A 14,424-nucleotide genomic window follows, 5' to 3' on the forward strand; every position below is an offset into this window, starting at 1 on the left:
CTGAAATGTTCATTGTGTTAATATCAGTTGCAATTTCCGTGTAAAAAACATATTGATAGCTCCCCGCATAAGTTACTTTCAGCAAATTTGGTTCTCCGTTTGACGTGGTCTGCGTGTTGATATTACGGGACAGCCCTCGCAACCGTTTTCGTCAATTAAGAATGTGGTTAGGTTAGTGTTTTTTAACGTCCCGTCGACAACAAGGTCATTAGAGACGGAGCGCAAGCTCGGGTTAGGGAAGGATGGGGAAGGAAATCGGGCGTGCCCTTTCAAAGGAACCATCCCGGCATTTGCCTGAAACGATTTAGGGAAATCACGGAAAACCTAAATCAGGATGGCTGGAGACGGGATTGAACCGTCGTCCTCCCGAATGCGAGTCCAGTGTGCTAACCACTGCGCCACCTCGCTCGGTTTAAGAATGTGCGATCGGCTATCACCACAGCACTGCCAGTCAGTAAGATCAGTTGTGTCTGTTTATGCTGGTCGCTATATTAATCCTGTTGCAAATGTCCAGTAGCACATTATCCGTTACAGTTGCCATATTACAGTAGAAGTTTTATGAGATGGGCACTCACGTTATCACGAGAAACATTTACAAGTTGCAACAGTAATGCTGATTTTTGCACAGGGATCTGCGCAGTTGATATTCAATAGTGTTGGTTATAAGGTTAGTTTAACTAATTTTCGAATGAATAAGCCGTATGTTTTTAACTCTACGTAAGTAAATTTTATTACTTTTGTAGGGATTCCTGCCGGTACGGCAGTCGCCAGAAGTGGTCACGCAAGTCTCAGTTTTCACAGTTGCTGAGGGTATTGTGGGTGGGCATCGATTTTGTCAGTCGTTAATGTAGTGTTGACAAATTGCCAACACTACGCACATTATTTAAGGGAGGCGGCCATTAAGCAAGCAGGCGGACTTGATGGTCTGAAACAGGATACTTCATAAATGCTATAAAGAAAAGTACGTAGCTGCTGGAATACTTAACTTTAATCCACCATTTGTATACAGCGTTCTTGATGAGACATTTCATACGATAACTATCAAACTATCAATGGCTATGGCGCCTTGCTAGGTCGTAGACTTTGACTTAGCTGAAGGCTATTCTAACTATCTGCTCGGCTAATGAGCGATGCTTCGTCCGTGTAGTCGCTAGCAAAGTCGTCCGTACAACTGGGGCGAGTGCTAGTCCGTATCTCTACACCTGCCTTGTGTTGGCGCTCAGTCTGCTATCACTGGTAGTGGCGACACGCGGGTCCGACATGTACTAATGGACCGCGGCCGATTTAAAGCTACCACCTAGCAAGTGTGGTGTCTGGCGGTGACACCACAGTTAACTACAATAGCTACATATAACAGCAGTGTAAGTAAGTCCACAACACTCCAGTGTATTCTGGAAATCAGTAGGCAAAACTAGCGACTTATAGGGCTTCACAATGCGACCAATATACTTTTAACATTTAGTAGATTGGTGCTCTGGTTAAACCATGTCCAATTTCATTTATATATTTTTTAATTTTATCAATCCGTTAATTATTTGTTCTTACTATGTAATTACTTATTCGTTCTTATATTAGTGTTGGTAATTTTTATACAGAGATACACCACAAGATGCAACTAAAATTTTGTGAAACCGGTAGGCTAGTCTAAGAGGACTTCAATAAATACAGCCATAGTGGTTTAACGAGCTTTCATTTAGCTGTATGTTGGTCAGTTTCAACCATTTTATCATCTGGATTTTACTGCCTGAAACTTCCGTAAAGTCTGTGATATGATGCAGTAAGATCGGCTGACCTAGTAGCCAAGAAATGATTCCACAGGCTGGCCGCGTACGTGAAGTGCGCATCGAAGTGGTGAGTATGTGCAACTCTGCGTAGCCTAACTTCGCTTTGGTTGTGCTTGCCGACGAAGAACGACATACGACTGACGCCCGTGATTTTCGAACAGCTGCTAAGAAAAGGGCATATCCTTTCTTCCCAAGAGCGCTAGTTCTGCAAGGTTCGCAGGAGAGCTTCTGTGTAGTTTGGAAGGTAGGAGACGAGGTACTGGCAGAAGTAGAGCTGTGAGGACGGGGCGTGAGTCGTGCTTGTGTAGCTCAGTCGGTTAGAGCACTTGCCCGCGAAAGGCAAAGGTACCGAATTGCAGTCTCTGTCAGGCACACAGTTTTAATCTGCCAGGAAGTTTCAAAAGGGCATATGTTCGTATGAAGTTTTTTTGTACAGAATCACCAGTACTATCACCGTTAAAAGATTGTGCCTCTCCCTGTGACTCACCGTATGTGGATAAAAGAGTCGTGGATGAAGAAGCTACGAAGCCGGATAGCACTTTCTTTTTAACCGCGCAGCTAAATGCGGTAGTCTTTCAAATGCCCTCCATCTGCTCCGTGCAGGTGCGTAGGTACAAGGGCGAGCTTTATTGGAACCGGAAAGCGCGGCAGTGCAGCCTTTGAGGCCGGTGGCTGCGGCGGTGATGATGTTGACGTCGGTGGCTGCAGATGGCGCTGATTGGCGTCCTCAAAGGGTCGGGCTATAGCGGAGAGCGGCCCGCGCAAACAGGCGTCCGTGGACACACAGGCCGGGCGTCGAAGCGGCGGCCGCCGTGAGTCGAGGACGCGGCCGGCAGCCAGTGTTTGCTGCGGGCCGGCGTGGCGCGGCGCGGCGAAGCCTCTGGAGGCCCGCCGTTCCCTGCACTGGCCTCCAGCACCTACTGTAGCGTCTCTCTCTGGCCTGCAGTCTGTACACTAAAAAAATGTATCCCGGCCAGCCTGATTTAGGTTTTCCGTGATTTCCAATAAATCGCTTCACGTAAATGCCGTTCCTGTGAAAGGGCACGGCCAACTTCCCTCCCCATCCTTCCCTAATCCGGTGGGACAGATGACGTAGCTGTTTGGTCCGCTCCCCAGACTCAGCCACCCAACCAGTTGTCGGAGACGCTTCACGGCAGATCCAGTATCCTCGGGGTCAGGACAGTATCAGGAAAGTATGTGTAAGCGGTGTGGAAAGAAGGTATGATGTACCCTGTCCAGTCACATTAATATCACCAGCTGCGGAAAGGCTGACTAACTCCGTTTTGCAGCGAGGACCGCTGCAAGAAGTGGATCGGAGAGGCTTTGGAATGTACCTACAGGGGCGTGGAGCCACATCAGCTCCACTGCTGTGGCCAGCTCCGCTAAGTTACTCCATGGCACGAACAGCCCGATCCAGGCGGTCCCACAGGTTCTCGACTGGACTTAAAACCGGGGAGTCGGGTACCCAGGGGAGTGCGGCAAACTCATCCTCGTGCTCTTCAAACCACGCACGTACTTCGCGAGCCGTTGCTCTGTCCTGCTCGTGTATGCCATCACGCCGAGGAAAAGCAAACTGCTTTTATGGTTTGACATTGTCCCCAAGGACGGATGAATACTTACGTTCATCCATTGCTCTTTCCAGAATGACGAGCTCACCAGGGAATGCCACGAAAACGTTCCCCAGAACCGTGACGTTCCCTTCTCACCCTGGACACTTCCGACGATTGCTGCACGGCCATACATGCGTACTACCATGTGTCGGATGGAACATAAAACGTGATTAATCTGAAAAGGCCACCTGTCGCCACTCAGTGGACGTCCGGCGTGCTTCTACACTGCTGGCCATTAAAATTGTTACACCAAGAAGAAATGCAGATGATAAACGGGTATTCATTGGACAGATATACTAGAAACTACTTGTGATTACGTTTTCACGCAATTTGCGTGCATAGATCCTGAGAAATCAATACCCAGAACAACCACCTCTATCCATAATAACGGCCTTGATACGCCTGGGCATTGAGACAAACGGAGCTTGGATGGCGTGTACAGGTACAGCTACCCATGCAGCTTCAACACGATACCACAGTTCATAAGAGTAGTGACTGGCGTGTTGTGACGAGCCAGTTGCTCGGCCACCATTGACCAGACGTTTTCAGTTGGTGAGACATCTGGAGAATGTGCTGGCCAGGGCAGCAGTCGAACATTTTCTGTATCCAGAAAGGCCAGTACAGGACCTGCAACATGCGGTCGTGCATTATCCTGCTGAAATGTAGGGTTTCCCAGGGATCGAATGAACGGTAGAGCCACGGGTCGTAACACATCTGAAACGTAACGTCCACTGTTCAAAGGGCTGTCAATGCGAACAAGAGGTGACCGAGACGTGTAACCAATGGCACACCATATCATCACGCCGGGTGATAAGCCACTATGGCGATGACGAATACACACTTCCAATCTGCGTTCACCGCGATGTCGCCAAACACTGATGCGACCATCATGATGCTGTAAACAGAACCTGGATTCATTCGAAAAAAATGACGCTTTGCCATCGTGCACCCAGGTTCGTCTTTGAGTGTACCATCGCAGCCGCTCCTGTCTGTGATGCAGCGTCAAGGGTAGCCGCAGCCACGGTCTCGGAGCTGATAGTCCATGCTGCTGCAAACGTCGCCAACTGTTCGTGCAGATGGTTGTTGTCTTGCAAACGTCCCCATCTGTTGTCTGGCCGGCCGTTGTGGCCGAGCGGTTTTAGGCGCTACAGTCTGGAACCGCGCGACCGCTACGGTCGCAGGTTCGAATCGCGCCTCGGACATGGATATGTGTGATGTCCTTCGGTTAGTTAGGTTTAAGTAGTTCTTAGTTCTAGTGGACTGATGACCTCAGAAGTTAAGTCCCATAGTGGTCAGAGCCATTTTTGAACCATCTGTTGACTCAAGGATCGAGACGTGGGTGCACGATCCGTTCCAGCCATGCGAATAAGATGCCTGTCATCTCGATTGCTAGTGATACGAGGCCGTTGGGATCCAGCACGGCGTTCCGTATTACCGTCCTGAACCTACCGATTCCATATTCTGCTTACAGTCATTGGATCTCGACCAACGCGAGCAGCAATGTCGCGATACGATAAATCGCAATCACGATAGGCTACAATCGGACCTTTATCAAAGTCGTAAAAGTGATGGTACGCATTTCCCCTCGTTACGCGAGGCATCACAACAGTGTTTCACCAGGCAACGCCGGTCATCTGCTGTTTATGTATGAGAAATCGGTTGGAAACTTTCCTCATGTCAGCAAGTTGTAGGTGTCGTCACCGGCGCCAGCCTTGTGTGAATGCTCTGAAAAGCTAATGATTTGCATATCACAGCATCTTTTTCCTGTCTGTTAAATTTCGCGTCTGTAGCACGTCATCTTCGTGGTGTAGCAATTTTAATGGCCAGTAGTGTAGATGCCATCACGCCTTGGAAAAGCAAACTGCTTTTAGGGGTTGACATGGTCGCCAAGGATGGATGAATACTTACGATCCATTGCGCTTTGCAGAATGACGAGATGACTCAAGGAACGCCTGGAAAACATCCAGAACCATAACGCTTGCTTCTCACCCTGGACACTTCCGACGATTGCTGCACGGCCATAGATCCGTATTGCCATCTGTCTGATGGAACATAAAACGTGATTAATCTGAAAAGGCCACCTATCGCCAGTTAGTGAATCCAGTTGTGTCCAAAGTCCAGCCTTCACTGCCAGTGAACAGCACTCAGCGTGCTTGCACAAACCAGGCACTTGATGCGGAAGGCAGTACACAGCAACGTTTGCTGAACGGTCGTTGAGGAATCTTTTCTACTAGCCCCTTGGTTCACCTGGGCGGCCGGTAGCTCTACGGGTGCACGTCTATTCGCCCGCACACGTCTCCGTAGGCCTCGTCCACCCGCGTCCTTGCGGCCCGTCCTGAACCTTAGCTGTCTCGCCGTCCGTCTTGTATACGGCGCCATTTTGCCATACACGGTGTACTTAAACCACGGTGGCAAGTGAACAGTTTACAAACATAGCCGTTTCGAAAATGCTTCCACCCTCGGTCCGAAAGCTGACGATCATGCCCTTTCGGACGTCAGATAAAAAGCTGCGTTTCCGCATTACAAAAACGACTTCACTTTTTTTTTCGCGTCTCCCTGACACGCTTCACATACCCTCCACTGCTAGTGGTGCCACCTGCCGTCTGTGAGTGGTTGTTACACGTTGACGTCAAACGTAGGCGATGGTCGCATTAACGTAAGTGAGCGGTGTAGAATATGTGCAAAAGCAATACAGAACTTTATTAGAATAGATTCACAAAAATAGCTGCTTATAATAACTAATGTTTATTCACAACAGACCGTTTCCGCATTTAGCGGCGCCATTGTCAAGTACGTCTAGAGTGATGTCACTTCAATATTACGTCGTCAGTGAATTGTCTTGTAACTGTCATTGTTTTAATGAGATGCAAAATAAGCTAAATATACTGAAAATTAAAACAGTGACAGTTACAAGACAGTTCACTGACGATGTAATTATGGACGTCACATCAGTCTAGACCTATTCGACAATGGTGATAAATGCCCAAACAGTCTGTCGTAAATTAAGATTAGTTATTATAAGCAGATCTTTTGGTGCATCTGTTCTAATAATCATGTCGTTATGAGACATATTTTATGCTGCTTGCGCTAGACAAGAGACATTGTTGAGAATACAGAACAATACGAATGGGAGACCGAGAACGAAGTGCTGCGACTAGAAATGATGCAAGGTAGCGATGGAGTCTTACACCCCTACTGTTCAATTTGTACATGAAAGAAGCAGTACAGAAATAGAAGTTCAAGAGTGGGGATTAATATTTAGAGTGAACGGATATCTGTGATAAGATTCTCTAATGTAGGGTGTCCATTTCATTTTCATTGAAAAAGGGGACATTTAAAACAAATTAGAGAAAAACCTGGGACAATGAATAAAAAAAGCGGTACATAAATATTGTATTGACTAAATTTAATACACATACAAGTTCCCCTTCACAACGTGCACTCAGATGATCCCAAATCACTTTTTACAATTATTGTGCCACACTATCACCGTACTTTTCACTTTTATGTACTTTATCAAGAAGTGCATTTTCGTTTGAAATTGTATCATAAAAGTCAGTACACGATACATCATTAAATTGTTTTTCAACTTTAATTCTCTTTTTTTCATCTGACCACAAAGAGTTCACTAACGAAAACACACGTTCCACAGCAGCATTTGACCCAGGAATTGCCAGACAAAACTCCACCAAATGAATCATGTTTTTCATGTTAATGTTTTTACTTTTGAAATAAGGAAATATTTTACGCCACGTTGCACTAACACTTTCTTTGTCTCCTTCTTCACTTTTATGAAGTTCTGTGCATATGAAACTTCATCGAACAGTTCATCTTCATCAACATGAAAATTTGGTACAATACTTTTAACAAAAACACAGCAGTCCTGAATATCCTTCCACAGTAGCTGCTCCTTTTCAGTATTAAATCAGTCAAATGCTTTAAAAGCTGTGAGAAATGGTAAACACCATTCATTAATATACTCAATGCAAGAGTCATAGAAGGTGTCAGCATAAATATGAAATTGTTCTACAGTAATTTCAGCCTCTTCTTCCAGCTTTCCTAGAGTCTCATGTACAAAGGATATGAGATCTCTTTCAGATTTTCTACATTGTAATTTGCCCAATAATTTGTTTATTTCTTGATAAACTTCCACTATTTTGATTTCTTGTTTCTCAATATATTTAATTGTTGTGGAGAAAGGTTTTAGCTGGCTAACAAGAAAATGTAGACGAACAATAGACACAGGGTTATCAAAGAATTGTTTAAGGATAACAGGACACTTATCAAGGGAAATGAAATATGATTTCGAAGCAGGAAATATCCCTACAATTCTTTGCAATGCTAGTAGCAGAGATAGCCACCTTGTCTTGCTGTGCCCAAGTACAGTTTTGTATTCAGCATCGGTAAACGTACAGAATGTCTTCAGAGATTCAACCCTTACCGTATATATATGGAAATGCTGGTAGATTTTATTTACAATTAATTGGCAGTCGATGGGTAGGCAATCTGAGCCAGGTAAGGAATTGTGCACCACATGTGCTGGACAGCCAACACCTACTATATTATTCACTGTGTCCTGTTGCAGTTTATAGAACAAATTGTTTTTTCCTTTCCTCTGCTTACCACCAAAATTGGTGTTAGAAACTGCAATCACCTTTCCATCAAGATCATATTTCTTTAAAACCTCCAGCACATAATTCTGAAGTAAATCTCAAGTTTCTCCAGCTAAATTAACCAATTCGAGCACTTTCACCGTGATGCCATTTTCAGGGTGAAAATACCTCATAAGGAGAGGAACCAAGTTGAAATCCAGATGATTCGATGTATCAATCATTACAGAAATGAATCGAGCACTTTTCAGTTCATTTAAAACCTGCTGAGCTGCATACGGCACAATAACATTTCAAATGATTGCATTACATTTTGTGTGTCCACATGTGAATTTAAGATTGAAAAGTTTTTTAACAACTACTGTAGTACAGTCCATTGACTTAAAGCTATGGTTATACATTGCACTGCGGTATGAAAACGTAGCTTCTTGTGCTGCCAACTGCCTATCCATTTCTGCTAATGATTTTAAGTTTACATAGTAGTCACTCACGCATTTATTTGCTCTTTTCGTTTGATCACTCATGCGATGTTTCTTCGTCTTAATGTGATGCATAATGTCAGACCTTCCAGCATGACCAATAGCAAATTTTGATCTGCACAACGTACATTCTACAGTTTCTCCACTACCAGTGATAAAAGGAAACTCGCTTTTTATATTGTTGTTAAAATTACACTTTCGTTTTGGCATAATGAAACAGTGATTGCACAGTGCAAAACATTAACGAAAGCCAGAGAGCAAGTATCAGTGGTGTAGAGTATCTCTGTACCGAAAGGACGGATTCAGTGGATCGATTTAGAAGAGAAGAATCTTCGTTGTTATTCGTAACCTATAGTGCGTTTAAAATTACTTGCGATTTTTGACAGTTCGGTACATGTTTGGGGTATGCTGAAAGTCATCACACACTTCCTAGCGTAAATAATTGCGCAGTTAATAGCAAGTCAAACAACCAGTAGCGTAAAATACTGTAGCCAAGCGGAATCATAAAAAAACGGGACATTTGAGCGTCCCCAAAAAAACTTTCGGGACAGCGGGACATTTTGGTAAAAAACGCGACTGTCCCAAGGAAAACGGGACGAATGGACACCCTACTCTAATGACATTGGTGTCGTCAGTGAAGGCGAAGAAGAACTACAGGATCTGTTGAATGGAATGAGCAGGTTGCTGAATACAGAATGTGGATTGATAGATAGTGAAGCGGAAAAGGACAAAAGTAATGAAAAGCAGCTTAAATGAGAATAGCGAGAAAGTTTAACATCGAAGTTGGGGTACCAAGAGGTAGTTGGAGTGAAGGAATATTGACATCTGAGAAGCGAAATAACTCATCATGGACGAAACAGTGCCAACAAAAAATGAGTAGCAAAGGCAAAGAGAGCATTCCCGGGCCAAAGCAGTCTGCCTCTATCAAACGTAGATCTTAATTTGACGAAGAAATTTCTAAGAATGAACGTTTATAGCATAGCATTGTATGATAGTGAGTCATGGACAGAGGGAAAATCGGAGAGTTCGAGATGTGCTACAGAAGGATGTTCAACGGTTTGTGGACAGATAAGATAAGAAGTAAGGTGAGAAACACGTGGAAAATACTGACACGGGGAAGGGACATGATGATAGGTCATGTGTTAATACATCAGGGAATGATGTCCATAATACTGAAGGGAGGTGTGAAGGATAAAAACTGTAGGAGGAAACAGAGATTGGAATATATCGAATAAGTAATTGAGATTTTGGATAAAAACTCTGGTTTCACAAGAGACAGAGAGGAATTCGTTGCGGCCCACACCGGACGAGGCTGAAAACCAATATCAAAATGAAGAAGAAAGGAAAACTGGCTAGTGGGGGCAGGGGGAAGCGATGAAGCCAACGAAGCAGCTGAGGAGGCAAGAAGGAGCTGCGTAGTGGCTCGATGTGTCGTCGCATTGTGCGCTGATGGCTCACTCTTCGACAGCAGAGAGGCGGTGAAAGACGAAAATGCTGAAAATGCTGCAGTTAGTCAAGTCGAGGACCCATGCGTGACAAAGCTAGTGCCAGCCCTACCGATAGAAGGAACTGACGGTCACTAGGTTTAGGACACTGTCCGTGGACAGTATAGTTCCCTTCTCCGGCAGGACGGTGGACCAGTATTTGACTCTAGTTAAGTAATTTTCAAATAAATGTGTATTTCTTTTTTGTGATCCATATTTCGAAGAGTAGTTTGATACACCTATCGAAGCCAGTTCTATCTTGTTCAAGCCTCTTCATCTGTGTGTAATTACTTCAGCCCACACCCATTTGAACAAGCTCACTATATTTAACCCTCTATTGCGTGATTATTATTATTATTTTTTTTTTTTTTTTGGGGAGGGGGGGGACTCGTTACAGAGACAGTGAATCACATTGCATACTATCATTAAGAATAGTTTTACGCGCTTTAAAAATCAAAGTAGATGTGATGGAAGTGACAGAAATAATTGACCCTTTCAAATGGTTTCGCGAACTTTTACGTACACTCAGCCTTCCGCAAGGATTACCGATTTTGAACTGTTCCTGTTAAATCCAGCCTAGTCGTCCTATATTTGCGGTCTAGGAAGGCTGCCTTATCGGTTTGCTAGACAAACAATTCAAACAAATCGTATTAACGAATTTTATTACAAAGTGAACAAATACAATACTTAACTTTGTGTTACACAGACGTGTCGCAAGCAAATGGCTACAGACAAAATAAGAAATAGTTCCCAAGTCCGTGTTACATAGACAGTACAAGCAAAGTAACGGGCGTTGACGCTACTATCGAAGTCTCTAGTCTTGAAGCTACTCTTCAGCTGGCTGGGAGCTGCGCTTATGACGTCTCCACATAGGGGCCGCTGGTGTCGCGTTGTCGTCCTGGAGAGGGGTCGTTCAGCTTCCAATCCGCCGACATCTTCACAGCCCTCTCTGCTCTATCGTTCCTGGCTGGCGTGCCGGCGCTCAACTTTACTCCGTAACAGTTTCTGCCAACATGAAGACGCCAAACACACTTTAGCTTATGCAACTATACTGCTTGTTTTGCCAGCTGGCAACGTCATACATATACGATCGGTTTCCTTAACATTATACATAAATTTTCAATTAGTTGCCGAATGCCAACATCAAGCAATAGAGGGTTAAGTTTACATCTCCATCAGGAGTTATTACTCCGCATACTTCTCTCCTCCATCAAATTAACGACATCTTGGTGAGTCAGGACGTGTCTTATGAACCGGTCCCTTCTTACCGTCACGGTGTCTGATAAATTTACTGTTTTTCCGGTTCGGTTACATGCCTCCTCGTTACTGCTTCATCCCATCCGATCTTCAGCATTCTTCTGTAGCACCGCATTTCAAAAGCTTCTATTATGGTCTTGTCTGAAGTGCTTGTCGTCCACATTCCGTTTCTGTTGAAGACTACACTCTGTAACATTTTGAGGAAGACTGCGTAATATTTAAGTTTGTATTCGGCGGTAACTTGTTTTTTGAGAAGTTCGTTTCTGCATTTTATATCCTCTCTACTTCCAACATCGTTAGAAATTTTCCATCAAAAACGGCAAAATGTTTAAGTACCTCCTTTCCTAATCTAATTTCCTCAGCACCACCTGATTTAATTCGACTACTTTCCATTAGCGTTATTTTACTTTGGTTGATTTTCAGCTTTTCAGCATTTTATGACTGTGAAACTCGACTAAAACTGAAACTGCGGTACATTCTAAAAGGGAGGAAGGAATAGGAGAACTGCACTGTGTCCCGGTGTTAATAGAAGAAAGCTGCGCGTGTGTAACAGTTGATGGGCTGGACTTCTTACCCGACGATTGGCAGCCGCCTCCGCCAGGGACTTGGCTGCCGCCGCTTATCGCCAGAGCGGGCTCCGCCAGCAGCAGCAGCAGACGGACAAAGTGTCTCTGCCGCCTTTCCCTGCCTCTGTGCCCGGCGACGTGGCGGCCCAATTACCGGAAGTTTAAAACCCGGGCCAGCCGTCACTCAGCCGGCAGTCAAACTGCAGACAGTCGCAGAGACAGAGGAGCGCGCCGCCTCTTTGCCAACTCTGCACCTCTCCCCGTCCGCTTTCATCGCGCCAGCCGCCAATTAGCTGGCGCTCTTGACGGGTCCCGCCGCCTGAAAGAGCCGCTGCGTCGCGCCAAAGTTGCCGACGTCACAGGATTGCTGGCGCCAGCCCGCACGGCGCCTCCCCAGCGCGGGCCACTTGCTCGAGGGTTCAGTCACGTGTGATTCCAGCTGCTCAGTGCCACAAAGAGGCAACGTAATAAAGTTCTTCTCAGTGTCACAAAGAGGCAACGCAATAAAGCGCTTTTCTCTGTATCAGCCTCCACAAGTTATGTAAATGGAAAATAAAGATCTTAAACAGCGTGAGAAGCCTGTCATACACACTGGGGTGCAAAAGTTAAGGGCAAGAAAGTATCTTTCACACGATGAGTCACTGACAAGTAACACACCTCGATGGACCATATAAGGAAAGAACTGCTATACCGGTGGTATAATATAGGAGGTAACTGGAAGAAATACGCAATGAGGCGAACAATATATGACAGTAAATAATGACACTAAAGTCATCGCGCTTGATTATGGACACCTGCACATCACAGGCGGGGGAATATTGTCCTCAGTAGGGTGTGTGATCAGTAGACAGCGTATTTTTTGTTTGTGGAAAGCACGTTTTGGGCGCCTAAATTAGGCTCTTCCAGTACCTCATGCTGTACCTCAGGCTGTGTGAAACCTAAGAAGGGCCTTAAAAAGTATTATGCAGAATAACTAAACATAATGTAAAATACACAATGCTCACAAGTAAGCATATTATTATTCATTAAAATCAAGGAAAATGAAAATATGCGCGGTTTCACAATACAGGAAACATTATATGTACTACTTTAATGTCCAAAAGTATCCCAAACCTTCTTAGGTTCAAATGGCTCTGAGCACTATGGGACTTAACATCTGAGGTCATCAGTCCCCTAGAGCTTAGAACTACTTAAACCTAACTAACCTAAGGACATCACACAGATCCATGCCCGAGGCAGGATTCGAACCTGCGACCGTAGCAGCAGCGCGGCTCCGGACTGTAGCGCCTAGAACCGCACGGCCACCGCTGCCGGCTAAACCTTCTTAGGTTTTCCAGGATAAAATACAGTACAAGATACTTAGTAAGCAAGCAGCCAAGTGGCCCATCGGGACCACCTGACCGCTGTGTCATCCTCAGCTGCGCATAGGAGGGGCGTGTGGTCAGCACGCCGCTCTCCCGGTCGTTATGATGGTTTTCTTTGACCGGAGCCGCTGCTATTCGGTCGAGTAGCCCCTCAATTGGCATCACGAGGCTGAGTGCAACCCGAAAAATGGCAGCGGTGAATGGCGGCCCTGATGGTCACCCATCCAAGTGCCGGCCACGCCCGACAGCGCTTAACTTTGGTGATCTCACGGGAACCGGTGTATCCGCTGCGGCAAGGCCGCTGCCAAAATGCTAAGTAGCCTTATGGTAAAACACGTGTAATATGTAATTTAATAAATGCCGGATAAACCAGTGGCTCGTGTCAGTCAGTATTAATTCATATGCCAGAAACGAATGTTGTACATCAGTGGTCCCCACCACATGCTAGTCGACGTTCCAGCTTGCTGGTGGCCGGGAGGGGTTTTAAAAACATTTTCTCTAGGTTTCTAATAAAAATGGGACAATGTATTTGGTAAGGAAGTATTATTATATAATTCTCAAGTATTATGTACTTCAACTTGCTGTAAATCTGCTTGATAATATTCATAAAGTAAAGTTACTTCCCTCCTATATAAATCACCATTACTGTCGAGTCGGTAAGCGGTTAGGAAATTTTACTACTAACAGAGACACAAAAGTGGCCCGCAGATAAGAAAAGGTTGTCTAACTGTGTAGTACATCAACGGATGTGACAGGGTCATACTGTCGGCGCATGTTGGACGGGAATGCTGTAATGAGGATGCTACGTACAATTACTGTTTTCGGACTTTTTCTCAGTTGAACTATTCGCGTTCTGAAACGAGAATAGATTTCGAACAGTGAATATGTTGCACTTTTAATGTATGTCCATTGCTACATAACGTATGACGGGTGGATAACAAGAATGCGACCATGGCCTCACCTTCGTATATTTGGAGTTCGTGTATAACCAAGGACGGAGGTGAGGGTTTTTTCTTTTTACTACAATGTTTAGGCAGTTTTAAGTGTAAGTGCCGTCCGGAGTGGCCGAGCGGTTCTAGGCGCTGCAGTCTGGAACCGCGCGACTGCTACGGTCGCAGGTTCGAATCCTGCCTCGGGTATGGATGTGTGTGATGTCCTTAGGTTAGTTAGGTTTAAGAAGTTCTATGTTCTAGGGGACTGATGACCTCAGCAGTTAAGTCCCATAGTGCTCAGAGCCATTTGAACCATTTTTGAGTGTAAGTATTTTTTA

At 45.0% G+C, this 14,424-nt stretch overlaps 1 protein-coding gene and 1 pseudogene across 2 annotated transcripts in view; one reads left to right on the forward strand and one right to left on the reverse strand.

Moving 5' to 3' along the window:
* The window catches only part of LOC126425011 (fasciclin-2), a 927,523-nt gene that overhangs the window by 622,520 nt on the left and 290,579 nt on the right, over positions 1 to 14,424 (forward strand). The gene's annotated exons all lie outside the window — the stretch shown is intronic.
* LOC126425598 (5S ribosomal RNA) lies at positions 13,343 to 13,460 on the reverse strand (annotated as a pseudogene).

Source organism: Schistocerca serialis, chromosome 10 (assembly GCF_023864345.2).
Source record: "Schistocerca serialis cubense isolate TAMUIC-IGC-003099 chromosome 10, iqSchSeri2.2, whole genome shotgun sequence".
Lineage (NCBI taxonomy): Eukaryota > Metazoa > Arthropoda > Insecta > Orthoptera > Acrididae > Schistocerca > Schistocerca serialis.